General features: G+C 39.0%; 1 non-coding gene across 1 annotated transcript; it reads left to right on the top strand.

Moving 5' to 3' along the window:
• Positions 1-12,681: 12,681 nt before the first annotated feature.
• Positions 12,682-12,788, top strand: LOC141715637 (small nucleolar RNA R71). The gene has a single exon (XR_012572392.1). It is a non-coding gene; the product is annotated as a small nucleolar RNA R71 (small nucleolar RNA).
• Positions 12,789-26,831: the final 14,043 nt, after the last annotated feature.

Here is a 26,831-nt window from a genome sequence, read left to right as displayed (position 1 = left end):
GGTTGAAAAGACATTGCACATAATACCTCTGTAGACATACTTGGGATACTGACCTCTATTCCAAGTTTCTCAAACTCCTTGATCAATTCCTCGGATGAAGTTATCATATTCAACCTTTCTTTTCTGCTCAGCGCGTCGGCCACCACATTTGCTTTGCTTGGATGATAGTTGATAGTACAGTCATAGTCCTTGATTAGTTCTAGCCATCTTCTCTGCCTCATGTTCAATTCCTTCTGGGTGAAGAAGATATACTTCAAACACTTGTGGTCCGTGTAGATCTCACATTTTCCCCATAAAGATAATGCCTCCAAATCTTCAATGCAAACACTATAGCTGCCAACTCAAGATCATGCGTTGGATACTTTTCTTCATGTGGTTTCAGTTATCTTGAAGCGTAGGCTATCACCTTGTCATGCTGCATCAAAACACATCCCAATCCTTTGTATGACGCATCACTGTAGATCACAAAATTTCCTTGTTCATTTGGAAAGACTAGCACTGGAGAAGATACTAATCTATTCTTTAATTCTTGGAAACTCTCCTCGCACTTCTCATCCCATTCAAATTTCTGGTTCTTCCTGGTGAGCTTCGTCAACGGCGTAGCTATTTTCGCAAAATCTTGCACGAATCTTCTGTAGTAACCTGCTAATCCCATGAAACTTTGTACTTCTGTTGGTGTTTTTGGCCTCTCCCAGTTGATTATGGCTTCAATCTTTGCTGGATCCACTTGCACTCCTTTATTGCTAATCACGTGCCCAAGAAATCGTACTTCTTTTAACCAAAATTCACACTTGGAAAACTTTGCGTATAATTTCTCTTGTCGTAGTATCTCAAGAACTATCCTCAAGTGCTCTGCATGCTCTTCTTCTGTTTTAGAATAGATCAAGATGTCGTCTATGAACATGATTACGAATTTATCCAAATACTTCTTGAATAATCGATTCATCAGATCCATGAAAGCTGCTGGTGTGTTGGTTAATCCAAATGCCATTACTAGAAACTCATAATGCCCATATCTGGTTCTGAATGCAGTCTTCAGAATGTCTTCAGGCTTGATCTTCAGTTGATGATATCCGGATCTTAAATCAATTTTAGAAAACCATACAACACCTCTCAATTGGTCAAACAAATCATCGATCCTTGGTAACGGGTACTTGTTCTAATGGTTAGCTTATTTAGTTCTCGATAGTCAATACACAGTCACATACTCCCGTCCTTCTTCTTGACAAACAGTACTGGTGCGCCCCACGGGGATACACTGGGTCTTATAACTCCTTTCTCCAAAAGATCTTGCAGCTGAGTTGCCAATTCTTTCATCTCCACTAGTGCCATCCGGTACGGAGCTTTAGAAACTGGTTCTGTTCCGGGTGCTAAATCGATCGCAAACTCAATTTCTCTGTCGGGAGGTAATCCTGGTAGATCGTCTGGAAAGACATCTGGAAATTCATTGACAACTGGAATCGCTTCTAGTGCTGGAACTTCTTTGCTGGTGTGTATCACATGGGCCAAATACGCCTCGCAATTCTGACACAATAACTTCTTCACTTGAGCTATCGTCAAGAACTTCCTCTCTTGCTTATTTCCTCGAAATATCACCTTCTTCTTACTATCCAAGGTCTGAAGTCTCACTTTCCTATTCTTACAATCAATCTGAGCGTTATTTTCTGATAACCAATACATTCCTAAGATAACATCAAATTCTCCCAACTTAAAAGATATTAAGTTGGCATAAAAATGATGTCCCCCTATCTCAATATCACACCTTGGGCACACTCGGTCGATGGAAACTTGATTCTTATTAGCTAATTCTATCATTAATGCTTGTTCTAACAACTTAACTTCGCAATGCAGTTTATCGACAAAACTTTGAGAAATAAATGACCTTGTAGCTCCAGAATCAAATAGAACTTTAGCATCTACGGAGTTGACTGGAAGCGTACCTGCAACCACGTCAGAACTTTGAACAGCAACCTTCATAGTCATGTTGAATGTCCTAGCCTTTGGCTGGTCCTTTGCTGGTGGTCCTTCAATTTTTGCCACATTAGCTGCTGGTTCAGTTATCTGGCAGTCCCTGGCAATATGCCCCATCTTTCCACATTTAAAGCACACTGTCCCTGATTTCTGAGTTGTAGTTTGACTTCGACACTCATTAGCATAGTGTTCCTTCTGATTGCACTTGTAACACAACACATTAGCCTTACAAATCCCAAAGTGCCTTCTACCACAAAACTTGCAATCTGACGCTGGTGGACGATTGGGCCTCTGCTGATTAGAATTCTGAAAACGGTTCCCATTCCCTGGCTGTGGTTTCTTGAATCCCACACTCTTGTTATCTTGAAATTCTAGCCTTTTATTGGAACGGCCCTGGAAGTTACCTTGTTGATGTCCTCCTCCTGAGGTTTCCATTTTCCATTTCTTCCCATCCTTTCCTTTCTGATACATATCACTCTTACTTTCAATCACCATCACTTTCTGCACTACTGCCACATATGAAGTCAATTCAAACATGGCCACCCTATTCTGAATCCAAAATCTCAATCCCTGTTCAAACCTTCTTGCTTTCTTTTCATCTGTGTCAACCTGGTCTGGCACAAACCTTGCTAACTCAGTAAACTTAGCCTCGTACTCATCGACAGTAAGATCACCCTGGGTCAGGTTCAAAAACTTAATCCCCATTTGGTTCTTCATATACCTCGGAAAATACTTCTCCAGGATCAGCTCGATAAACCTTTCCCAAGTTATAAACTCACCTCCTTCCAATGCTCGTGTGGATTCCCACCAATAGTTCGCCTCGCCCTTCAGAAAGTAGCTTGCAAACTTGGTTTTCTGCTCAGTTCCTGCTCCAACTAATTCAAAAGCCTTTTTCATTTCTTTGAGCCATGCATTGGCTTCCACAGGATCAGCACTTCCCTTGAACTCAGGTGGCTTCCCTGCTTGAAACTGCTTAAAAGTCACTGCAGGTGGTGCTGCTGCTTGTTGCTGCTGTTGCTGTTGCTGCTGCGTAAGATGTAACATCTGTTGCTGCATCAGTCCCCATATCTGGACAATCGCTGGATCTGTCCGACCCTCGGTACGATCCTCTCCTGAATTATTCCTTCTCTTTGGTGCCATTATTCTGGTAAGAAAACAAGCAACTTATATAATAAGCTGTCAAGCATTATGTCAAATATGTAGCAATTCCTTAGCATATCAAAATTCTCAAACATTATCTCTTCTCAAAATATCATAAACTTGCTACCATATTAACACAAGCGACATGATTATCACATAATCCTGCTTATTACATTGAGAATAACAACACAAAGAAAATTTACGAAGAATTATCCAAACCTTTTAAACCCTTACTCAAAATCTCAAATAAACCAACAAACAGGGGATAGGGTTGCAACACAACCTCCCAACCTCTTTTCCAACACTTCTTACCATTCTCAAAACCAACACAATAGCAAAGCAATGGCACAAAAGCCAAGAGCTAAACAAAAAACAGGGAACCTAAACAACTTAACTATAACCCAACCCAATAACCTAAATTTAATCCTATAAGAGCTAAACTACACGCGCCTATCTTATGTGATCTTCCTATGACTCATCTATGACAATCCTAAGCCTGTTTCAGTGACAATAACATGTAGCTCTAATACCAACCTGTGACGCCCTCCAAACCCGGGGTCTAGATTTGGGGGTCACTGTTAGGGCGAAAACATGCGCTAATATTCACGCAAGTATACGCGTTCGCAAGTAATATAGAATACTTTCTAGTTCGTTCCCTCAGAGACTCAGACTAATTTATTGTCTAATTAAACTCACTCACCAATGTATGATTACTTCTCAATGTTAAGATAATAACACTTAAAATTGTTGATCAAATATTAACTATAATTAACTACTTAATTAACCACTTAACTAACACTTCAAATTATCAATAATAAAACACTCATGAGATCACAACTTCATTATTACTTCCTTCTATAGCCATTGTTATTACCTTTAGCATGTGACAGTGATGATATTAATCGAATAACACAAAACTGATAAAATCCAACTTTCATTGTACTAATACCATTCTACCAAACATCCACAATTAAGATAGAAGTTGAATAGTCATCAATTATGTTGAGTTCCTATATGTCTACAGAAATTGACAACATAACGATTTAAGCACAAGTTATTTCTTTTGATTACATAGGGCAAATAAAACTGTTAGAGTTACCCACTAATCATGCACAACGTACATGAACCTATGCTAGTATGGCAAGTTCTAAATCTCAAGATCCACCGTCGCTTCACAAGAGATTAACACCCTATCTTATATGTTCGCGACGCACATAAGACGAATACGCACAACCAATACTAGATATCATGCAATCATCACACACTAAAGTATTAAACAATTAACTAAAGAATTCCATAATAAATCCGTTGTAACCCCATGATCATGATCAGCCCATAATAGAACTTATCGCCATCATGGGTTCATATGAAATCATGACAAACAACACAAGAAAATAATAACTACACTAATTATATTAAAACAGAGTACGTCACAAGAGTAAATAAGTCAAAGCAAGAAAACTAGCATCCAACGTTACAATGAAACAAGAATCACAAGAATATATGCTTCCTCTTCGTTGCGGTGTGCTAAATCGGTCTTCTTCCTTATCTCCTTTGCTTCTTGCGTAAAACACAATCTAAAACATAATCTCCTTAATACTCTCTATGAAAACGTCTCAAATCTACCTATATAATAGTCCCATAAAACTCAGATTACATAGAAGTTGGAAGCCACACAGAAGTAGAAGTCTAAAATAATTTAGCTTTTTCCCCGACCTTGCGCGGCCGCTCAGCATATCTGCGCGGGCGCGCAGGCTGCTGCGCGGCCGCTCAGCATTGCTGCGCGGGCGCGCAGGACCCTACTGGAAAAATTCCAAGCTTGCTCCGTTTCTTCGCCGTAATCTGCCCATTCCTTTCCTCTCGCAATGGAGAACACATGCCAAGGCTTATTCTTGATGATTCCTCCCCCGAAATGCAACTATTACCCTGAAATGCATAAACACTAGAAAAACGCATCAAATACACAAAATACTTGATTTCAAGACACCAATTTAAGCCATTTTAAGACGTTCTATGTGGTGTAAAGTGCCACTTATCACACCCCCAAACTTAAATCGATGCTTGTCCTCAAGCATCACAGACTCAAAAACAAATACAAATATGCATGAATGCAATCTATATGAAAATGCAACGATCCCCCTTACTATAATTAACCAACCAAATTGTTACCTCTCGACGAATGCAGTTAGACAACTAAAGATCAATAAACTCATGCAACGGACATACAGCCAGAAACGTGGTGTGTGCAAATGCTTAACAGATATGCTTCGGAACTAGACCAATTACTATGACTAGACTATCTTCAAGGCAATCCTACGATTATACAAAGAATAAAAAATTCTAGGCACAAAGTGATATACAACACTACAAGAACTCTGGAGCTTACTACGGAATCGTGCTTTTTATTTACAACTCAAATGCTTATTTGACCGTGCAATGAGTGAGGTCCACAAAAGACTTATACAATGGTATCCATGTAACGAGCGTTAGGTTAGCGGATCCCAGACTCTAAAAGCCTTAGGTCACTAGGCACAAAGTCCCCTAAGAACTTAATAACTCGAATACCAAAGAGCCCACTCTTGATCAATTATGCAAATTTTTTTTTTTTATAACTTATGAGCAAGTGCGTTTCGCTCCATCTTACTCAACCCTAGACTACTCGCAACATAAGCGAGCCGGCTACTAGCCATTTGACGCCTAGCCACAACTAGCAACAACTTCCATATTTTTTTTCTCCAAAAATTTTTCTTTTTCATGTTTTTATCACTAAGAACCTATAATCGAATTCTAAGCATAATAAATAGATTGACCTTGAAAACAACCAAATCATAACAACAATCTAGCCCTTACGCCTTCTTTAAAACTTAGTGGACTTACAATTGTTTCTAGCATGCATATCAACCTACACAACTTAATATCACTTTAATGCTATCACTACACTCGCATCAATATCACAATTCAGTCGATAAATCATTGCAAAAGGGATCATAGTAAATGCATGAGCTACATGACATTCATAAAAAAAAACTATATGGCATAAATTATGCAACTATATGAACTAAACTATCATGAATATGCAACTAAATGATACACACACAATATTCCTTAACTACCACCCCCAAACTAAAAATCTTCACTGTCCTCAGTGAAAGTAGTAGAAAGGAACACAGGGTATACCTACTCGGAGTCATCATCATCACCCTCAGTGGGTGGAGTATCAGGCGGCGGGTATGCAGAGTCCTCACCAAAAACTGGCCACTGGATATCAGCTCCAAGGCCTCGAAAAGCAGTCCCTAATGCAAGGGTGAGCTCCTGAGCAAACCTGCTCTGCGTCTCATACATGGCATCCATCCGCCGTGAAAGCCTCCTATACTGGGCATCACCCATCCCAGCACCCTCCTGAGCTCTCGAAGAACCAGCCTCACCACGCCCTGGCCTAGCCATAGTAGCACCTCGTGCTGGACGTCCTCCTGGAAGACGATAACCCAGCCCATGCTCCTCAGGCTCACCACCGGTCCACTCCTACATCCCATTCAGAGTGCCAGAATCTATCGAAGCTGCTGGCAACTGTAACTGCTCATGAGCCGGCCAGTTCACTCCTACTGCTCGGCATAGCTTCGTAACCGTGGATGCATAAGGGATGTTCATATGCTTTGCTCCCCTCAAAAACTTCAGAATTCCTTGGTAGATAAACTCACCAAGGTCCACATAGTACTCATCATGCAGAGTTCCCCACAACAACTGTGCTCTCTCAACTGTGACCTCGTGTGCATGTGAAGAAGGCAAAATATTAGCACATATAAATGCATTCCATGCACGGGCATACCTGTTCATGGCGATCGCCGGAAAGTGACGATACTCATTATTGGCTGGACTGCGGTTCCAAACTGTGCCCGGTCGACAGAGAGTCGCACAAATCAAATCCAAGTCAAAATCCTCAGCAGTCTTTTCATTCCAGTTCTCCTCCTCGGGCTTCCTCTCTCGCTGTCCAATCACACGGTGAATCGCCGCAAGATGATAATCAACTGTTAGCCCACGGACTACAGAAAACCCATTCTTTTCAGCCTTCGCATTCGCGTAGAACTCGCGAACAACGCTCATCGGTACTGCTTCGAGTGACTCACAAAAAGCTATCCACCCCTTCTCTACAATCATGGGCAACAACTCACCATCCCTCCCTGATGGTAAAACCCCCCTCTCTTTCAGAATCGGCTTCCCCAACAGCCTAGTGTACTCCTCCTCCGCAGCTCTGTCAGTTAACCGAGGTCTTGCAGCAGTACCCCTCGATGAATCAGCAGTAGGAACTGTGCTGCTGCTGTCAATAGTGCGTGCTCTCTTGGGTACCATTGATTCGTGAATAAAAGTGTGTAAGAACTGATTTTTGATGTTTGTGAGAGGGTTTAAGTGTAGGAAGTTTTGTGAGAGATATGTAGGATAGGTGTATGTATATATAGGGTGTGGATTAGATTAGGGTTTGGGAATTAAGGGATAAAATGATGGGGTAGTGGGAATAATTCGTGGGTTTATGGGCTACAACTGTTTTTGTGTTTTATATTTTTTTTTTTCTGAACTGTAAAAAAAAATTCTGGAACTCGACCCCTGCGCGGCCGCTCAGCATATCTGCGCGGGCGCGCAGCAAGCTGCGCGGCCGCTCAACATAGCTGCGCGGACGCGCAGAGGGTCTCTGGAATTTTTTTTTTTCAGCCCCTGTTTTCTGATTTTTTTTATGTGTTTGGATAGGTTATTAACTTCTAAGGGTTCCTGTAACAACAATTCATGGGTTGCCTCCCACGCAGCGCTTCTTTTTCGTCATTAGCTTGACGTTCCGTACCTTTCTCAAGTAGTCAACAAAATGGCACTAACCACCTCTCGGTTTGCCATGTCCCCATAGTAGTGCTTCAACCGCTGACCGTTACCTTGAATGCTTGGTCCGAATCATTCTCAAAAATTTCCACCGCTCCATGTGGAAACACAGTTTTGACAATAAAAGGTCCAGACCATCTTGATTTCAACTTCCCAGGAAAAAGTCGGAGCCGAGAGTTGAATAACAGAACTTGTTGCCCTGGCACAAATAACTTAGGATGTAGCTTCCTATCGTGCCACCTCTTCACCTTTTCCTTATACATTTTGTTATTCTCGTACACTTGAAGTCGAAATTCATCAAGTTCATTAAGCTGAAGCATTCTTTTCTTACCAGCTGCATCTAAATCCAGGTTCAATTTCTTCAATGCCCAGTAGGCTTTATGCTCAAGCTCCGCCGGTAGATGACATCCCTTACCGTACACCAACTGAAACGGTGACATCCCGAGTGGAGTTTTGTATGCTGTTCTGTAAGCCCAAACAGCTTCATCGAGCTTTAAAGACCAATCCTTCCTTGACGGACAAACAACCTTCTCTAGAATACGCTTTATCTCTCTGTTAGACACTTCCGCTTGACCATTTGTTTGCGGATGATAAGCAGTAGCTACTCGATGATTCACATTATAACGCTGCATCATAGAAGTGAACTTACGGTTGCAAAAATGCGATCCTTCATCACTTATGATTACCCGAGGCGTTCCAAACCTTGTGAAAATTTGCTTATGAAGAAAATTTAGTACTACCTTTGCATCATTTGTCGGTAAAGCTTTAACTTCGGCCCATTTTGAGACATAATCGACTGCCAGCAAGATGTACTGATTATTGCAAGACGAGATAAAAGGCCCCATGAAATCGATTCCCCACACATCAAAGACCTCGACTTCAAGCATCACATTTAATGGCATCTCATCCTTCCTTGACAAATTTCCCACTCTTTGGCAACGATCACACCTTAAAACAAACTGATGAGCATCCTTGAACAAAGTAGGCCAGAAAAAACCTGCTTGCAGAATACGAGCTGCCGTCTTCTCACCTCCATAGTGTCCACCATAAACCGTGGAATGGCAGTCTCATAATATCCCCTCCGTCTCACAGAACGGGATACATCTCCTGATGATCTGGTCAGCTCCCTGTCTAAACAAATATGGTTCATCCCACATATACCACTTCACCTCATGCAGAAACTTCTTCTTTTGAGCGGATGTCAAATTAAAAGGCATTATATTGCTGACGAGATAGTTTACAATATCTGCAAACCATGGTTCTTCCTCCTGAATTGCAAACAACTGCTCATCCGGAAAAGATTCATTGATTAACGTCCTATCTTGTGAAGTAGAATCGGGATTCTCTAACCTAGAGAGATGGTCAGCTACTTGATTCTCAGTACCTTTTCTATCTTTGATCTCTAACTCAAATTCCTGAAGTAAAAGCACCCAACGAATGAGTCTCGGCTTCGAATCCTTCTTAGAAACCAGATAGCGAATAGCTGCATGATCAGTGAATACTGTTACTTTCGTACCAAGCAGATAAGATCGAAATTTCTCAAAGCCAAAGACTATAGCCAAAAGCTCCTTCTCAGTAGTGGTGTAGTTCAATTGGGCCCCATTTAAAGTCTTACTCGCATAGTAGACCACATGGAAGATATTTTTCTTACGCTGTCCCAGAACTGCACCTACCGCATAATCACTCGCATCACACATCATCTCAAACGGTTCTGTCCAATCTGGTGCTGTAATAACTGGTGCAGTGATCAAACTCTTCTTGAGAGTCTCGAATGCTGCCAAACATTCATCATCAAATTTGAAAGGCACATCTTTCTCAAGCAAATTGCACAACAGCTTAGATATCTTTGAAAAGTCCTTGATGAATCGCCGATAAAAACCCGCATGACCAAGAAAACTACGGATTCCTTTCACAGAATTGGGTGGGGGAAGATTTTCAATGACTCCCACCTTGGCCTTGTCCACCTCCAGACCCTTGCTAGAGACCTTATGCCCAAGGATAATGCCTTCACGCACCATAAAATGACATTTCTCCCAATTAAGCACCAAGTTAGTTTCCACGCATCTTTTGAGTACGGCGCGCAGATTATTCAAACATTCATCATATGAGTGTCCAAAGACGGAGAAGTCATCCATGAACACTTCGACGTTATTTCCAATCATGTCAGAGAATATAGCCATCATACATCTCTGAAAGGTGGTCGGGGCGCCACATAACCCAAACGAAACTCTACGAAAAGCAAATGTGCCAAATGGATAAGTGAAGGTAGTCTTTTCCTGATCCTCTGGTGCAATACAAATCTGATTATACCCGGAATAACCATCCAGAAGACAAAAATACTCATGTCCCGCCAATCTGTCAAGCATTTGATCAATAAATAGAAGAGGAAAGTGATCCTTCCTTGTGGCTTTGTTCAATTTCCTATAATCCATGCATACTCTCCATCCTGTAACTGTTCGAGTAGGGATGAGCTCATTCTTTTCATTTGCGACCACAGTGATACCTCCTTTCTTAGGTACACATTGTACGGGGCTCACCCACGAGCTGTCAGAAATAGGATAAATGATGCCTGCATCTAGCCATTTCAGAATTTCTTTCTTTACCACCTCCTTCATGATCGGATTCAGTCTTCGCTGCTGTTCCACAGTTGGCTTACTACCTTCCTCTAACAGAATTTTATGCATACAATATGAAGGACTTATCCCCTTGATGTCTGCTATGGTCCATCCTATAGCCGATTTGAATTCTCTCAAAATTCTTAAGAGCTTGTCTTCCTCACTACCTGAAAGGTCAGCTGAAATAATAACAGGTAACGTAGATGAATCACCTAAATAAGCATACCTCAAGTGTTCAGGTAATGGTTTGAGCTCTAAGGTAGGTGCTTCCTCTATTGATGGTTTGAGCTTCCCTTCAGCGTTCTTGAGGTCAGAAGTACCAAGAGATTCAAATGGTATGTCCAGCTTTCGCTTCCAGGGAGAAGCGTTCAGATATTGTAATTGCTCGTTGCTATCTTCATCATCACTGTCAAATTCCCCCACTAAGGCCTTTTCCAATGCATCAGACATTAGCATGTGCTCGAGTTCCGAAGTAACCGCGGAATCAATCACATCCACTTTTAAGCACTCCTCATCTTCTGTAGGGAATTTCATTGCCTTGAATACGTTGAAGGTCGCATCCTGATCTTGGACCCGCATAGTAAGTTCCCCTTTTTGCACATCTATCAAGGTACGGCCAGTAGCCAAGAAAGGCCTCCCTAAGATTATGGGAATCTTCTTATCTTTCTCAAAATCCAGAATAACAAAATCTGCAGGAAAGAAGAGCTTATCCACCTTGACGAGCACATCCTCAACTATGCCCCTTGGGTAAGTAATGGAACGGTCAGCCAATTGTAGCGACATGTATGTGGGTTTTGGATCAGGAAGATCCAGCTTTTTAAAGATCGACAAAGGCATTAGATTAATGCTTGCTCCCAAATCACAAAGGCACTTGTCAAAAGTTAGATTGCCAATGGTGCAAGGAATGGTGAAGCTTCCTGGATCTTTCAGTTTTGGCGGTAACTTTTGCTGCAGAACAGCGCTGTATTCTTCCGTGAGAGCAACGGTTTCAAGGTCATCCAGTTTCACCTTCCTTGAAAGAATAGTCTTCATAAACTTCGCATAACTAGGCATTTGTTCCAGAGCCTCAGCGAAAGGTATATTGATGTGAAGTTTCTTGAACACCTCCAGAAACTTCCCGAACTGTCTATCCAGCTTTTGTTGCTGCAATCTCTTAGGAAAAGGTGGTGGAGGATAGAGCTGTTTCTCCCCTGTATTAGCCTCAGGCAGAGTGTGTTTAACAGTAGTCTTCCTTGGTTCCGCCGCTTTCTCCTTTTGCTTAGATTCTTCATCTCTAACTTCAGCTTCGACTTCTTTTGCCTTTTCAGCATCAGCTACTTTTTCAGACCTTAAGGTAATAGCCTTGACTTGCTCTTTAACTTCCTTCCTGCCTGGTACTTCCGTGTCACTGGGAAGAGTGCCAGGTTGATGATTGAGCACTGCATTGGCTAATTGACCGATTTGATTTTCCAAGGTCTTGATAGAAACCGCCTGACTCTTGCACAACAGCTTAAGTTCCTCAAAATCAGCACTAGTAGGTGCAGCTGCACTTCCCTGTTGAGGATATGATTGCCTTGTAGCATACTGCTGTGGTTGCTGGAATCCAGGTGGGTTAAACTGTTTACTCACTCCTTGCTGATATGTTGGCTGAATCGCATTCTGATTATTCCCCCAGCTGAAATTTGGATGATTTCTGTTATTAGGATGATAGGTCGCTGGCACAGGCTGCTGTTGTCACTGATAATTATTCACATACTGAACAGATTCGTTGACAAGAGAACACTGATCCGTAGCATGAGAACCTGCACAAAGCTCACAAACCATAGCTATTTGATTAACTCCATACGTAGCCAGAGAATCGACCTTCATTGATAGCGCTTGGAGCTGGGCTGCAATAGCGGTGGCTGCATCAACTTCCAGAATACCTGCTACCTTGCCTGACGTCATCCTCTGAGTTGGGTTTTGATGCTCATTTGCAGCCATCGTCTCTATAAGATTATACGCCTCAGTATAGCTTTTAGCCCATAAGGCGCCTCCAGCTGCTGCATCGAGCATGGGCCGAGATTGGGCCCCCAAACCATTATAGAAACCAGTGATCACCATCCAATCCGGCATTCCATGATGTGGACATTTTCTCAACATTTCCTTGTAGCGTTCCCAAGCCTCGCACATAGATTCTGTAGGTTGCTGCGCAAACTGAGTAAGAGCACTCCTCATAGCAGCAGTCTTTGCCATTGGATAAAACTTCACCAGAAACTTTTGCGCAAGATCTTGCCACGTAGTGATGGACCCAGCTGGTTCAGAATGTAACCAGTCTTTAGCCTTATCCCTCAGTGAGAATGGGAAAAGCCTCAACTTGATAGCCTCATCAGTCACGCCATTATACTTAAAAGTGCTGCAGATCTCGACAAAATTTCTTATGTGCATGTTGGGGTCTTCAGTTGCCGCTCCTCCAAAAGAAACAGAATTCTGCACCATCTGAATAGTGCCCGGCTTGATTTCAAAGGTGTTAGCTTGAATAGCCGGATGAAGGATGCTTGACTGAATATCATCAATTTTAGGCCGAGAAAAATCCATAAGAGCTGGATCAGCTTGAACAATACGATCTCCCATGTTTACTGGTTCTTTCTGCTCAGCTCCTGAATCCGAATCCTCAAAATCTAACTTCTCCGGAATATCAAGAACTTCGTCTGTCTCCTCAGCTGTATCTAAAGTCCTCTTGCGAGCACGAGAACGAGTTTGCATAAACGCTTGCTAAAGTACCTGAAACACAACCGAAAAGAGTAAGTAACTATTACGTCCTAATCACTGAGTCCTAATGACCAATGATGGTAAGCACATAAAATAAACAAATACGCCGAGTCCACGGCAGCGGCGCCAAAAACTTGTTAGGGCGAAAACACGCGCTAATATTCACGCAAGTATACGCGTTCGCAAGTAATATAGAATACTTTCTAGTTCGTTCCCTCAGAGACTCAGACTAATTTATTGTCTAATTAAACTCACTCACCAATGTATGATTACTTCTCAATGTTAAGATAATAACACTGAAAATTGTTGATCAAATATTAACTATAATTAACTACTTAATTAACCACTTAACTAACACTTCAAATTATCAATAATAAAACACTCATGAGATCACAACTTCATTATTACTTCCTTCTATAGCCATTGTTATTACCTTTAGCATGTGACAGTGATGATATTAATCGAATAACACAAAACTGATAAAAGCCAACTTTCATTGTACTAATACCATTCTACCAAACATCCACAATTAAGATAGAAGTTGAATAGTCATCAATTATGTTGAGTTCCTATATGTCTACAGAAATTGACAACACAACAATTTAAGCACAAGTTATTTCTTTTGATTACATAGGGCAAATAAAACTGTTAGAGTTGCCCACTAATCATGCACAACGTACATGAACCTATGCTAGTATGGCAAGTTCTAAATCTCAAGATCCACCGTCGCTTCACAAGAGATTAACACCCTATCTTATATGTTCGCGACGCACATAAGACGAATACGCACAACCAATACTAGATATCATGCAATCATCACACACTAAAGTATTAAACAATTAACTAAAGAATTCCATAATAAATCCGTTGTAACCCCATGATCACGATTAGCCCATAATAGAACTTATCGCCATCATGGGTTCATATGAAATCATGACAAACAACACAAGAAAATAATAACTACACTAATTATATTAAAACAGAGTACGTCACAAGAGTAAATAAGTCAAAGCAAGAAAACTAGCATCCAACGTTACAACGAAACAAGAATCACAAGAATATATGCTTCCTCTTCGTTGCGGTGTGCTAAATCGGTCTTCTTCCTTATCTCCTTTGCTTCTTGCGTAAAACACAATCTAAAACATAATCTCCTTAATACTCTCTATGAAAACGTCTCAAATCTACCTATATAATAGTCCCATAAAACTCAGATTACATAGAAGTTGGAAGCCACACAGAAGTAGAAGTCTAAAATAATTCAGCTTTTTCCCCGACCTTGCGCGGCCGCTCAGCATATCTGCGCGGGCGCGTAGGCTGCTGCGCGGCCGCTCAGCATTGCTGCGCGGGCGCGCAGGACCCTACTGGAAAAATTCCAAGCTTGCTCCATTTCTTCGCCGTAATCTGCCCATTCCTTTCCTCTCGCAATGGAGAACACATGCCAAGGCTTATTCTTGATGATTCCTCCCCCGAAATGCAACTATTACCCTGAAATGCATAAACACTAGAAAAACGCATCAAATACACAAAATACTTGATTTCAAGACACCAATTTAAGCCATTTTAAGACGTTCTAAGTGGTGTAAAGTGCCACTTATCAGTCACTAGCCAATAAACCATAATAAAATAATCACAGCGGAATAATATAATAAATATGACCCCTTGCATGCAACTGGATCGATCACAAGTTATAGTATGGAACATGCACTAATACATACTGTTAGATATATTTAATAATGTCATGTGTAATATGATTTGTGTTTAGTTTTTAGATCTTAACTAACAGGACAAATCAGTACTTAACTGGAAATCAACACTTATACTGAAGACGGACTTAAGATATCAGAACTTAAGTTATCAGAAGATATTTATCAGGAGATAATATCAGGACTTAAGGAGACTTTCAAATAAGGCAGGCGGATGATTGAAAGGAAAGAAGATTGAGACTAAGACAGAAAGAAATATACATGAAGAAATAATTTTATGAAGAATAGAATACTTGGAAGAAAAGATAACTAGTTGATATATTTTAGGAAGCAGAATTATATTCCATATCAATTAGAACTTATCTTGTAACTGTGTAGTATATAAACACAGGCATAGGATTTACACTATAAGTGTTATCATTATCGAAGTTATTATTCATTGTAACCCTAACAGCTCTCGTGATAATTTGTTCATCACTGAGAGAGGACAGTTTCATATTGTAACAGAGTTTATTGTGTTGAATAAAATCTATTTTCTGTTACTTGAGTTCTTATATTCGATTTGATTGTAGTAAACACTGTATTCAACCCCCTTCTACAGTGTGTGTGACTTAACAAGTGGTATCAGAGCAGATCTGTTAACACACAAATAGTTTAAGATCCGAAAACAATCATGTCTGAAGAAGAAACTCCAACCAAGCCCAACAAAACTGTAGAACCTCCAAAGACCATACCCCATAGTCGATATGAGACTATAAGAGTTCCCATGTTGAAACCTTCTGAGTATTCCATATGGAAAGTGAAGATGGCTATGTTTCTGGAAGCTACAGATCCAGAATATCTCGATAGGATTAATGAAGGACCTCATATGCCAACCAAACTTTCTGTGGAAGTTGCAGGTCAGCCAGCAAAGTCTGTACCAAAGGAGAAAAGTGATTACACTGCTGAAGATATCTCATCGATTGCAAAGGATGCAAATGTAAGACACTTGCTGCATAGTGCCATTGATAATGTCATGTCAAACAGGGTAATTCAATGCAAGACTTTAAAAGAGATATGGGATGCTTTGAAAACAAGGTGTCAGGAAACTGATTTAATCAAGAAGAACATAAAGACTATAGTCACTCAAGAGTATGAGCACTTTGACTCAAAGCCTGATGAGTCATTAACGGATTTATATGACAGATTTGTCAAACTCTTAAATGATTTGTCACTAGTTAACATAGAGTATGATATTGAAGATTCAAATCTTAAATTCCTATTAGCTCTTCCTGAAAGATAGGATTTGAAAGCCATAATAATAATAGACAACTATAATCTTGATGAAATAACTCTTGATGAAATTTACGGGATGCTCAAGACTCATGAACTTGAGATGGAACAAAGAAGCAAGAGGAATGGAAGAAAGTCAAGGACAGTTGCCTTTGTGGCTGAGGAGGAAAGTCCCAAAGTTGCTGCCTCAAAGAAAGGCAAGGGAAAAGCTCTCATCACAAAGTCTGATACTGAGTCATCAAGTTCTGATAGTGATGATGACTCAGAAACTGAAAGTATATCTGAGATGGACCCTGATGAAGAGATGATGAAGTTGTGTGCTTTTATGGTAAAAGGAATCACAAAGATTTCATACAGGAAATTCAGGAGAGGAAAGAAGTTTTCCAGGAAAGGTGCAAGTTCTAATAAGAAAGGTTTCAGAAAATTTGAAGGCAAAGGAGGAAAGTATGACAGGGAGATAACTCAAATGTTAAATGCTACACTGTGGTGAGAAAGGCCACATATCTCCTGATTGCAGAAAAGGGAAGAGTGACAAAGGCAAGGCACTTGTCACAAAGAAGAAAAGCTGGTCAGATGCTTCAGATTCCGAGGATGAGGAAAACTATGCCTTGATGGCAAATGCTGATAGCAGTTCTGATACTGCTGACTTAAAGGCACCTCAAACTACTTATGCCTTTCATACTGATGATATTACTGAGTTGAGAAGATATCTTAAAACCATGTTCATTAGTTATAAAGATCAAACTTTAACATGTGAAAGATTAACTTCTAAAAATCTTGCTTATAAAAAGAGGAATGATTATTTAGAAAAAGAGTTAGTCATGTTTCATCAAACTCAGAAAGATAGAGATGATGCCTTTTATGTTAGGGATGAAGTGCTAAAAATGAATGAATCTCTAAAAACTGAGTTAGAAAAGGAAAGAGAGATTATCAGGACTTGGACTAACTCTGGTAAAGCAACTCAGGATATTCTTAGTAGTGGAAACTGGAAAGAGGGCTTAGGTTATGGAGATGATAAGAACAGTAAGGGAACTATAGAAACTGAGCCTATAGTTGTTAAATAAAAACCAAAGGTAAATCTTGTTAAGTTTGTAACTGTAAAGTCTGATATTGAGAAATCAGAAGTTAAGGAGAAATTAACTTCTGATAAACCTAAACAGGATAAGCCAACTGAAGTTAACATAGGCTTAATGACCAAGAAGCAGCTTAAACATAAGCTGAAAGATGTTAAAAATGTAAACAAAGTAAAGCCACCTAGGAAAAATAGGAATGGATAGGAAGGTGTGAACAAAAGTAACAATTATAAGCCTGTTCCTAATGCTCCTAGAAAAATATGTCATAACTGTGGAAATTCTAACCATCTGGCTTCTTTTTGCAGGAAGAATAAGAACATAAACTTCTTACCTTCAAAATTAGGAGTTAAGAGTCAGTCTGTTAGACATAAGCCACAAAATCCTTGTTTTCATTGTGGTAGTTTATGGCATTCCATTTATACTTGTAAGGAATATCATAGTTTGTACTATGATTATTATCAAATAAAACCTTCTGTAAAGAAAGTTAGCATTATTCCTTCTAGTGTAAGTTCTGATGCAAAGTCTGATATTGCAAATTATGATAAGAAAACTGTTAACATAAACTCTGATGCTAAATCCGCTGCAAATGTTAACAAACTTAATAAGGCCAAAGGATCCAAGCAAGTCTGGGTCCTTAAAACTAATCATTAGTGGTCTTTGTGATTGCAGGGCAACAGGAAAAACATCCTAGTTCTGGACAGTGGATGTTCAAGACATACGACTGGAAATAAAGCCCTGCTATCAGACTTTGTGGAGAAAGCTGGCCCAGGTGTTTCTTATGGAGATGGCAATATAGGAAAAACTCTGGGATATGGCGATATCAATCTTGAAAAAGTAGCTCTGGTCTCAGGACTTAAACACAATATGCTGAGTGTTAGTCAAATCTGTGACAGAGGTTATCATGTGGATTTCTTCGAAGAACACTGTGAAGTTGTAAGCAAATCTACAGGAAAAGTTGTTCTGAAAGGATACAGGCATGGTAACATTTATGAAGTCAAGCTTTCAACAAGTACTGATGGTTCTACAATCTGTCTGTTGAGTAGAACATCAATTGAAGAAAGCTGGGATTGGCACAAGAAACTCTCTCATTTAAATTTTAACAATATAAATGAACTAGTCAAGAAAGATCTTGTGAGAGGACGGCCAAAATTAGTATTTGCTCCTGATGGCCTTTATGATTCTTGTCAGAAGGCAAAACAAAGAAAATCTTTATTCAAGAGCAAGACCGAATCATCAATTATTGAGCCTTATCACCTACTGCATGTTGATCTATTTGGTCCAGTGAATGTCATGTCTATTGCAAAGAAGAAATATGCTATGGTCATAGTGGATGAGTTCACCAGATACACATGGGTGTATTTCTTGCACACAAAAAGTGAAACTTCATCTATCTTGATTGATCGTGTCAAACATCTGGATAAATTAGTCAAAGACTCTGTGAAAATCATAAGGAGTGATAATGGCACTGAGTTCAAGAATTTGATTATGGAAGAGTTCTGCAAAAACCACGGAATAAAGCAGGAATTCTCTGCTCCCGGAACTCCACAACAAAATGGAGTTGTTGAAAGAAAGAACTATGCTTGATGAAGCAAAGTTGCCAACCTACTTTTGGGATGAAACTGTGCAGACTGCTTGTTTTACTCAGAATGCTACACTCATTAACAAGCATGGAAAAACACCATATGAGATGGTGAAGAAAAAGAAGCTAAATCTGAAGTATTTTCATGTATTTGGATGCAAGTGTTTTGTTCTTAATACTCATCCCGAACATCTATCCAAATTTGATCCAAAAGCTGATGAAGGAATTTTTGTTGGATATCCACTTTCCATAAAAGCCTTTAGAGTCTACAATTTAAGAACAAGGGTTATCATGGAATCTATCAATGTCTCTTTTGATGATAAGAAGATTACTGGACTTGAAGATTTCAATGATCATGATCAGCTGAGATTCAAAAATGGAGTTTTAAATTATGATTCTGTAAATCCTGACAGTCTAAATCCTGATACTACAAACTTTGATGGATTAAACTCTGATGTTATTGAAACTGTGGTGACTACGCCTAAGGAAAATGCACCTGTGCAGGGGGAGCATACTGAAGATCCAACCACATCTCAAGAAGCATCCGAATCTACAACAGGCTTTTCAAGTTCTGATTTGTCAAGTTCTGATGGGCCAAGTTCTGATAATTCTGGAAACTCAGATTCTGATATTTCTGGAAACTCAAATTCTGAAGGATCCAACTCAGAGAGCATAATTTCAGGGGGAGCATCGGAAAATGTCGATGGAGACAACATGGATCATGGGGGAGCATCCAGTTCTAGAGATAACCTTCCATTTTCAAGAAAGTGGACTATAGCACATACACCTGACTTAATTATTGGAAATCCTGATGCAGGTGTCAGAACTAGAATAGCTATATCAAATGAATGTCTCTATCATTCTTTTATATCTCAGACTGAACCAAAGAAAGTGGAAGAAGCTCTTCAAGATGCTGATTGGGTGCAAGCAATGCAGGAAGAGTTAAATGAATTTGAAAGAAATAAAGTCTGGACCCTAGTGCCAAGACCAAAGAACAGGTCTGTTGTTGGTACAAAGTGGGTGTTCAGAAACAAAACTGACAGTGATGAAATAATTACAAGGAATAAAGCAAGGCTGGTTGCAAAAGGATACTCTCAACAGGAGGGAATTGATTATGATGAAACATTTGCACCAGTTGCTAGATTGGAAGCCATAAGGATATTTTTGGCTTATGCTGCTCACAAGAAGTTTAAAGTCTTTCAAATGGATGTGAAAAGTGCTTTTTTTAATGGAGAATTGGAAGAAGAGGTATATGTTGAACAACCTCCAGGCTTTGTAGATCCCAAATTTCCCAATCATGTCTACAGGCTATAAAGCACTTTATGGCATTAAGCAAGCTTCAAGAGCATGGTATGAGACTTTAGCTCAGTTTCTTCTGGAAAGTGGATTTAACAGAGGGACTATTGATAAAATACTATTCTACCTCAACCATGGAAAGGACTTACTTTTGGTGCAAATATATGTTGATGATATCATTTTTGGTTTCACAAATGACAGACTTTGTAAGAAGTTTGCCAAGCTGATGCAGTCAAGATATCAAATGAGTATGATGGGAGAACTTAACTATTTTCTAGGCCTTCAAGTCAAGCAGAATGAAGAAGGAACTTTTATTTTTCAATCTAAGTACACCAGAAATTTGTTGAAAAAGTTTAGAATGCAAGATTGTTCAAGTGCATCCACTCCTATGGCCACTGCAACAAAGTTAGATAAGGATACTGGTACATCAGTAGATATTACTGATTACAGAGGTATGATTGGCTCTCTACTCTATCTAACTGCAAGTAGACCTGATATCATGTATGCTACTTGTCTTTGTTCAAGATTTCAAGCAGATCCAAGAGAACCTCACTTAATCGCTGTGAAAAGAATTTTCAAGTACCTTAAGGGTACAGCTGATCTGGGATTGTGGTATCCTAGAGAATCAGACTTTAAGCTAATAGATTACTCAGATGCAAATTTTGCAGGATGCAAAATTGACAGGAAAAGCACAAGTGGAAGCTGCCAATTTCTTGGAGGCAGATTGGTTTCTTGGTTTAGCAAGAAACAGAAGTCAATTTCTACATCAACTACAGAAGCAGAATACATTACTGCAGGAAGCTGTTGTGCACAGATTCTTTGGATGAAGAATCAGTTATTGGATTATAGGTTAGAATTTTCTAAAATTCCTATTTACTGTGATAATCAAAGTGTTATTGCTATGACAGGTAATCTAGTTCAACACTCAATGACAAAGCACATCAGCATAAGGTACCACCTCATAAGGGAACATATGGATAAAGGTACAGTGGAATTGCATTTTGTTCCAACATATCAACAACTAGCAGATATCTTCACAAAACCACTATGTGAAGTTACTTTTACAAGACTGGTAAATGAACTTGGAATGGTTTCAGGTTCTTTCTCCTAAATCTGCTTAGTTTATGTTCTGATACATCAGATTTTATGACCAGCATTTATAGATATTACTATCTTTGTGTACTCTGTGCTTAAATTGAAATTTGCTTAAGTGCTGATTGTTGTCTGATGTGATTTTCTAAACTCTGATAGTGATATGAATGTTTCTGTGACTATTCAATCCAATGAGGATAATTGTGCTAGATGCTGACCTAGTAGTCTTTAATATACTGAAGATCCCATGTATGAAGTAATTGTTTATGTAGAAATCTTTTAACACAAGCAAATTCTGATATTGAGCTTATTTAAAGTTTACTTTGTGTATCTTATTACTAAGTTAAAAGTTAGAATAGTGCTTCTTATCTATTAAGTTCTGATGTTAGTAAATCTGATGGATGTACTAAGTGCTGATAACCCTCACTTATCAAAAGAAAAAGAAAAGAAAAGAAATAAAAATCAGGTACTCCTTTGAGATCTAGAGTAAAAATGTGGAAGGGAAGACCCAAGTGCATTGCTGGTATTAAGTAATATGCATTTGAAAAGCAAAAAAATTTCTTGGTGACTTTTCACACTCTATGATTACTGGAGAAATACTCTGATAATAGCATAAATTCTGATAAGTAGTTGTGACTCACTTACACTGAGAAGCCACTGTAAAATGGAATTTCAAAAGATGCATAAAATGAGCACAAAACAGTTGAGGCGGACTCATGCATAAACTCATTCTAAAGTAGACTTCAGAATAATGACAGATTTTGAGCAAAGTTCATAGATATGCCTTATTTCTAAGATGTACTGAAGTGAATCAGACTTTACTCTTTGGCTGATACTTAGCTTAATGCACACACTTACACTCCATATGTATGATGAAAATTACTGTGGTGATAAATGTTATTTTAGATGAACAGTTTATGTGTCAGATTGCATAAATTCTGAGGACAAGTTCTGATGGAAGTTCTGATGATTAAGTTCTGATAAAACCATATCAGTATTTGTGTAAAGAATTACAGGAATAAATATTCACTTTTCGAGTTAAGGAGCCATATTCTGATGACTTTTAAATCCTGATAATAATCAAGTTCTGATGCTGATGTGGCAGTATTTATTTACTTGGTTTATTTTTGGTCATTACTTGAACGATAATATTTTTACAGAATATTGGTTTATGTGAGATAAAATAGTCATAATCATTATGGGTTAGTGGTTAATGTGTATGTCCTGAAAAACTGCATGTGCACGGTAAATATTACTTATTTTACGTGCCCATTAAATCTTGTTCTAACCGTTTACTGACTGTTCACATGGTGCCGGGTGTAAAGTGTATTCCATGCTTCAAAAATACAACTGTTGAGTAGAGAGATTATATATATGAGAGATAAAAGATTCTCTAATCTTTTACTTACTTTTCTATTCTAAATCTCTTTTATTTTCTTTTTCTCTCTCTCTCTCTCTCTCTCTCTTATTTTCTGAAGTTGTTTTTCTCTCAGGACTTTTTTCAAACACTTTGCAAACATACTTTTACTCACTTAATTTCTTACAGAAATGGCACCAAAAGACGTAATTTTTGATGGAGCTAAGTTTGTTCCTAATAACTTCTCCGCTATTCTAAGCAAGTCAGAAGCCCCATCAGAACTTCACTTCATTCAGGACTTTCTTGCTAGTTCTGATATTGGGTACGCTCTGACCGAACCTGATGCAGTCTATGGTACTCAAGTGCTGGAGTTTTGGAGAAGCAGAGTATATGATGATGATGGTGCTCAAGGGTCCCCAAGTATTATTTTTTTATCAGGGGAGGATGAGCATGTCGTGACATTGGCTACGGTTCGACAAGCACTGCAGCTGCCCGAGAACTGTGTTTATTCTAGTATTGAGGAGCCAGTTCTTCAAAACATGATGGCCAGTCTGGGGTATGAGAGGACGTTGGAAAAGCTGGGTCAGTTGAAGAGATCTTACATAAGGAGGGAATGGAGTTTCTTCTTTGACTACATAACCAAGGCTTTTGCAAACAAATTTTTTAATTTCGATGCAATCCCTATATTCAGCCAACAAATCGGGTATAGTCTCATTAACCAAACTGATTTTGATTATGCAAGTGCTATCTTAGGTTTCATTGGGGACAGAATGAGAGAAGACAAAAATAATGTTTACTTTGCTAGATTCTGTCAGCTTATCTATAGTTTTTGTTGTGTTGATAAGCCCCAATCAGCTAGTGAATTAATTTCATCATTCAGACTAGCTAAAAAAGCTTTTAATGACTTATTATCTATTGATAATAAGAAGGTTGTGTTAAGACCCCTCCTAGTTCCTTTATCTGTCAAAGAAGCCTTAATAACCTATGATCTAGTTAAATACACTGAACTATATCCTGATGTTCAACCATCTGAACCTCAAGCATCAGTACCTACCACCTCTACACAAACACCTCAAACTTCTCAACCGCAACCCTCAGCACCTACGGTGAAGCCTTCATCTTCAAGACCAAAGAGGACAAAGAATGTACCTCAGTCTCAGCAGAAGAGAAGGAGAATTATTCTGCGAGATGAATCAGATACCGAGGAACAGGTTCCCATATCGGAACCTGTTGTTGTAGAAGCTGAGAAGGTTTCTTCTCAGAAAGATACTATAAATGGGAGTTCTAGGCCCCTCAAAAGGCTTAGAAAGTTAAATTCTGATGAAAAAACTCCTACAGTGTCTCCACCTTTGAAGAAAATGAAAAAGCAGAGAGCTCACAGGGACATAGTTGAGTCAGATTCAGAGGATGTAGTGGAAGCAGCTAAGGAAGGGGAACAGGAATCTCTGATCTCAACAGAACCAATTGTTATTGAATCACTTCCTTCTGCACAACCAGAAACTGCTCAATAAAGAATATCTTCACCTCCTATGTCACCTATAGTTGATCCAGTACATACTAAAGAACCAGGTACAAGTGCTAAAATTGATATTCATAACTTGATTGTGCATGAGGTTTTGTACTTGGAAGCTCCACCAATTCAACTCATTCCACTAAGAACATCAATTTTGGATGCTAATCAGAACCAGGATGCAGATCAGAATTTAGAGGATGATGTTGAAGCCTCTATAGCCTCACATACTGCTATTTTATCAGAGGATGCTGATACTGCAGGATCTGCAAGTTCTGATGCTGCCAATGAGGAAACTACTGGTGAAGCTGCTACAAATCTAAATACTGATACAGCTGGTCCATCAGGACATGCACCTCAACAAACAGTTAATAAACCTGATCTAATCAAGAAGTTTGTTAAGGAAGCATCAGTACCTTGGAGTGAAACTCCTAGAGGAAAGGAGTGGACTAAGGAATGGAACTCAGTTAGTTTTGTTCCTTCTGAAAAGATTCTTGCTGAGCATCTGGCAAAAGCTGATGAAATGCTGATAAATGATGATTTTAGGGCACAGCTGAGAGTTACTGCATTGAGTACTAGGCACCTTCAGGGTCAACACTCAACAACTTATGCTAAGATGAATAAAATTCAAGAAACCTTGATCCAGCAAAATATGAATGTGAAAATTGAAAAGAACAGATTTTTCAAGCCAGCCTTTGACAGAATTGCCTACATTGAGAAAACTCAGGAGAAGCAACAAACTCAGATTGATGAAATTTTAGAGAATCAAGCTTCTCAGCAAAATGAACTCAATGAGATCCAATCCTCAGTGGAATTTCTTGTCTCTCTTCTTTTATCTGCTGATGCCAAAAGGGGGGAGAAAGTGATTAAGTCCAAATGCAAATCTATTTAGATACTAAAGGGAAAGGATGATGGAAATGATGACCAGGGAAACTCTAACAAGGGTGGAGGTCAAGGTCAAGGCAAAGGATTTTCATCAAGTAAAGCTAGAATTACAAGTTAAGGAACAAGTTCTGATACTGGGAGAAGAATAAGTTCTGATAATGGTAAAAGGATAAGTTCTGGTGAATATTTGGAACTTGATGAAGAAATTTCAAAGGAGTTATTTCTTAAAGAAAATCCAGGAATGGGCTTTGAGAGTCTAAAGGAAGAAGAAGCTAGACTCAAAGCAGAAGGTGTCAAGACAATATCTAAAGCTTCTGTTGTTGAAAAGAAATTTCCAAAGCCTAAGGGTACTGTGATAAAGGAAAGAACAAATTCTGAGGCAACCAAAGCCAAATCACAAGTGGAAATTAATCCAAGGTCCAAGGGCAAAGAAAAAGTTGATGAACCTGTAAAGGTTTATATGCCAGTCATGGATGAAGAAATAACTGATGATGAAGAAGATGCTAGTCTTACTCTGATGCAAAAGAAGATTTTTCAAACAACCTCTGATATGGCTCATGTTGTTCAGAGTCAAGATGTAGTAAGTTCTGATATGACAGAGAAGCAAGTAACCTCTGACATAGCTCAAGTTGGCTTGATATCAGAAGTTAAGGAAAAGGAAACCTCTGACATTGCTCATGTTAAACCTTCAAAGATACTCCTACCAGGATTCACCAAAGATAAACAGAATCAACTTTTGAAGACTGCAACAAGTGGTTTTAAAGCAAGAGTTGTTACAGGAAAGGAAGCAAGAGATAAATCTGGATTGGGTAGTTCTGATGAAAGAAGAGTACATAACACTACCAATGATCCAACTTCCTTAAGTGAACCAGGTGTTCGAGCAACTCCTGAAAGATTGAATCGACTTGAATCTGTACAAATGGTTTACCATACCTTTTGGAAAGAACATATCTTGTTATATTTTATGACAGATGGAAGGGTATACCATATTAGGCAGAATGCTATACCACTGAAGTATTTTGAGGAACTGGAACATGTTCTATTCCTACTTCAAGTGAAAGACAAATTAACAAATAGTGCTACAGGTTATTTAAAGTCATAAATTCAAAGACATAAGAAGCTTTATTCTGTAAAGTCTGACAGCACATACTGTCCCAATTACAGAGATCATAAAGGTGATATTGTCGAAATGAAGCTTAACTCTGCTAAGATCATAACTACTTTTCTGGGTTATAAGGCTCATTTTAGAGTCTGACAAGGCATATCTGATCAAACTAGATCAGGAGATAAGAAAAGCTAAGATAAATGATCTCAGAGCAGCTATTTTTCAAACTGGTGAAGATACAGCTGAATTGATAAATGCTAAAAGGAGGATGGTCAATGAACTTGAATATGCTGAGAGATGTTTGTTGAAGAACTATCTCAGAACAACTCCTGACATCAAAGAGATCACAAATTGAAGCCAAGTCAAAGATCTAGAACTACTTAAATTCTGAAGTGTATACAGACTGAAGCTGTTATCAGACCTTAAGATGGTAAAGCTAAAAGGACTGTAAGTTGTAGTTATCTAGTCAAATTCTCATGCATTTGTACTTAATGTTTTTGACATCATCAAATATCTGTTGAAACTTGTATATTATGCTAATTTACAAGTTGGGGGAGATTGTTAGATATATTTGATAATGTCATGTGTAATGTGATTATGTTTAGTTTTCAGATCTTAACTAACAGGACAAATCAGTACT

The sequence above is a fragment of the Apium graveolens genome, chromosome 3, assembly GCF_009905375.1.
Source record: "Apium graveolens cultivar Ventura chromosome 3, ASM990537v1, whole genome shotgun sequence".
Classification (NCBI taxonomy): domain Eukaryota; kingdom Viridiplantae; phylum Streptophyta; class Magnoliopsida; order Apiales; family Apiaceae; genus Apium; species Apium graveolens.
This window is presented reverse-complemented; position numbering and strand designations above follow the sequence as displayed.